The sequence below is a fragment of the Psammomys obesus genome, unplaced genomic scaffold, assembly GCF_907164565.1.
Source record: "Psammomys obesus unplaced genomic scaffold, mPsaObe1.curated_primary_1811, whole genome shotgun sequence".
Classification (NCBI taxonomy): Eukaryota; Metazoa; Chordata; class Mammalia; order Rodentia; family Muridae; genus Psammomys; species Psammomys obesus.
In genome coordinates this window covers 28,568,138-28,571,682 of record NW_026596040.1, presented here as the reverse complement: position 1 = coordinate 28,571,682, position 3,545 = coordinate 28,568,138, and the positions used below count along the sequence as shown (strand labels likewise).

The 3,545-nt window shown below is 45.4% G+C and overlaps 1 pseudogene; it reads left to right on the top strand.

Annotated features, from left to right (window-relative positions):
• The first annotated feature begins 406 nt into the window (after positions 1-406).
• On the top strand, positions 407-773 carry LOC129688156 (40S ribosomal protein S20-like; annotated as a pseudogene).
• Positions 774-3,545: the final 2,772 nt, after the last annotated feature.

Genomic DNA, 3,545 nt, shown 5'->3' with positions numbered 1-3,545 from the left:
AGTGATTCTTCTCTAAGGAAAAGTAAATTTAATACTTCATGCACGGTCTTTGGTCTCTGCATCGTTTTTAAAATGTGTAGCCCAGGCTGGCCTTGATCCTCCTGCCTCCGCCTCCTTCAGCAAATCCTATTGCTGTGCAGCGTGATGTGTCACCACTGAGGAAGAGGGATAAGGGAAGAAGAGGGAGGGAGGGTGAGAGCAGGAGGAGATGAGGGAAGTGGCTACAACCAGGATACAAAGTGAATAAATTGTCAAACAATAAATTTTTAAAAGTTAAAAAAAAAAAAAACAACTTGCTCTCTGCAATGTGGTCGTGCGTGTCACTGTGTTCAGTCTGCTCCCATCCTGACTCACCGCTTTTGGCTCCGGCTGAGGAACAAGTCGGTCAGTAAGTCAGGCTGCAGCCATGGCTTTTAAAGATACCGGCAAGATGCCCATAGAACCAGAGGTGGCGATTCACCAGATTCAAATCACACTCACCAGCAACAACATGAAGTCGCTGGAGAACGCATGTGCCGACTTGATCAGAGGAGCAAAGGGAAAGAATCTGAAAGTAAAAGGATGGGTGCGCATGCCTACCAAGACACTGAGAAACACTACAAGAAAAACACTTGTGATGAAGGTTCCAAGACATGGGATCGTTTCCAAATGAGAATCCACAAGCAACTCCACAAACTACTGGCTTACACAGTCCTTCGCAGATTGTTAAGCAGATCACTTCCATCGGTACTGAGCCAGGAGTGGACGTTGGAATCACCATTGCAGATGCCTGAGTCAACTATGTTAATAAATTGACTTAACCAGTAAAAAATAAATAAGTAAATAAATAAAAATAAAAAATAAAATAAAATAACAATAATACTTTAATTGTTTAGCTCACTAATGCAATATGTCCCTAGCAGGACAGTAGTGGTTCTGTGAGATTTCTGGATGTAGTTAGAGATTTGGAGACAAAGAGTCCTGACCCACACAAGGTAAACTGGTAAGCAGCCAGAATTGGGGTAGAAATTTACAAAGCGGCATTTCAATTCAATAAAAGCCAGCTAGGAAACTTAAAAAGATGACTTGTATAAAATTTACAGTCACATGTTCAGGTGCCAGTATGTCTCTGACTAGTTGGTGAAGCAGCATGAAATACAGATATCCAACCCAACCACAGCTCCCAACCTTCAAGATTAATGTGTCAGCTCTCACTGAGGAAAAGGACAGACAGAAAACAGTCCAGGAAGAGGCTGAGAAACTAGTTTCTGGCTTCAGATCAAGACTGTCATCAAACCTTTGTAAATTAAAGACTCTTCCATGTTTAGTATCAAAACTCACAAATAGCTGAATTGAAAAAGGAGGAAGGCCAATAAGGGGCTGGAGAGTTGGCTCAGCACTTAAGAGCACTGGCTGCTGTTGCAGAGGTCCTGAGTTCAATCCCCAGCAGCCACAGTGGCTCACAACCATCTATGATAGATAGCATCTGATGCCCTCTTCTGTCATGCAGGCACACATGTAAACAGAGCACTTACAAACATAAATAAACAAATCCTTAAACAAACAGAAAGAAAAACCAAATAGCAGGGCAGTGGTAACGCATGCCTATAATCCCAGCACTGGGGAGACAGAGGCAAATAGATCTCTGCGGTCAAGTCCAGCATGGTCTACAAAATGAGTTCCAAGACATTGAGGGCTACACAGAAAAATGCTTTCTTGAAAAAGAAAAAAAAAATACCAGAAAGATCAAATAGAACAATTTTAGAGTCATAAGAAACTGCCCTAATTGATTCTCTCCCATAAAATATTTTCATTATACATAGAAAGTCATCGTAACCCAGAGTTTATTACCTGACAAGATCATCCTTACTACTGTGGACTCTCATAAGCTAAGCCAGCAGAATACACTACAAGGCAATCCTGGGGCTGCCTCACAATCAGAGAATACAACTTTTAAGGTGATCACAAAATCCAACGTTTTCACTAATTATGTCAAGAGTAGCCTCTGTTATCTACAACTGGGTGCTCAAGTTAGGAAAATTAACCTTGTAACCATGTGACTTTTGGCCAAATAACCTCTCTGTATTTAGCCTGTCTGTGAAAGCATCAATTCTAAGCCACGCCTGCTCCCATAAAGCCACCTGTTAAAATGTTCCTTTTGTGATGGAAACCACGGTAGGAATAAAGCGCCTGTCCCAGCCAGCCTCCCCACATAAAAAGCCCATTGTCTGCCAAGTCACTGAGAAGCATGACAGAGGTACCTACACCCTCTGCTCTTGGAAGGCAGTCAGCAGTCAACCAGCTCTGGTGGTAAACGTGTGGGAAACTAGAGGAAAGCCACATAAGAAGCCTGGATGTGGCTGGGGGCGGGGGCAGCAATGGAAGGATCATGCCTCCCAGGAAGGTGGGGTTTATAAACACAGGGATGAGCATGTAGGCACTGCATGAAAACCTCCCAGAATGGGAGTGTATGGTGGCTATGGCAGGTGCTGCCAGATGGCCACCGACAATGTGCATGCCATGTCAAGTGTGTCCAGGGGTTAGGGGTACCTGATGAGCAAGGAGCCTCAGGCCTTCCACTTTCCATAGCTTACATCCGCTGAGCAAAGCAGGCTCACCCAGGAAACACCTAAGACAGATCACATGAAGAGGGGAGGACACTGGGGAGGACAGATCAAGGAAGACTCCCCCGACCCTGGGTGAAAGTAGTCAGGAAGGACCATCGATGCTCCAAAGAGCTTTTGAGATAAGGAAAGAAGGGCTCAGCTATGGGAACCCGACAGGCCAGCTATGGATCAGTGAGAGAAACAAGCAGGGCCCTGCAGAGTATGGAAGGTCTCCTGGTGTCCGGGTCCCAGAGCAAGCCTTCCTGTTGTGAAAAGGAGGAGGCACAGGCAGTGGTTTACAGGAAGAGGTAGCTCTGCTTATGGTGAAAAGGGGCTCTAAGGTTGCAGTGGCAGATGCTAAATAAAAGTGGCCTGAAGATGGCTTACTTCAGACACTCCTCTGAGAGGCAAACTTAGGGGATGAGGGCAAGTCATCCAAACCCAGGGTTTTAGCTGAGGGCTGGGATAAACAGTGTCATTTACCAAGCTGAGCAAAAACAGGGAGAAACACATGTAGAGCTGATAGGAAACCAAAAGTTTGGAACTGCCCATCTGATAACCCAGCAGACACATGAGCCAGGATGGAACCCAGGGAGAGGAAGACTGGTATCCAGACAAGGGGAGAGCAAAAGGCAGCCTGGCAGCAGCTCCCAGATGGAAAGGTCATCAGGAAGCAGTGCCCTGGAAGCTCACCCATTAGACGTGAGCACAGTTAGTGACTCTGATGAACATGGCAGTGGCCTGCTATTGCTTCAGCAGTGGGGACGGGCTCAGGAATCAACTGTTCATAGCCAGCTGCTGTAAAGACCCCAAACGTTATGTTTCCAAGATGATGAGGCATAGAAACTGAAGATCCAGAAAAAGTAGACGGACTGTGGAGGTGGAGTTACTTTTAAAGTGTTCCATTTGTTTTGATACTTTTTCTCCTCCTGAATATAGCAGGAAGGCAAAGCAGTAGTT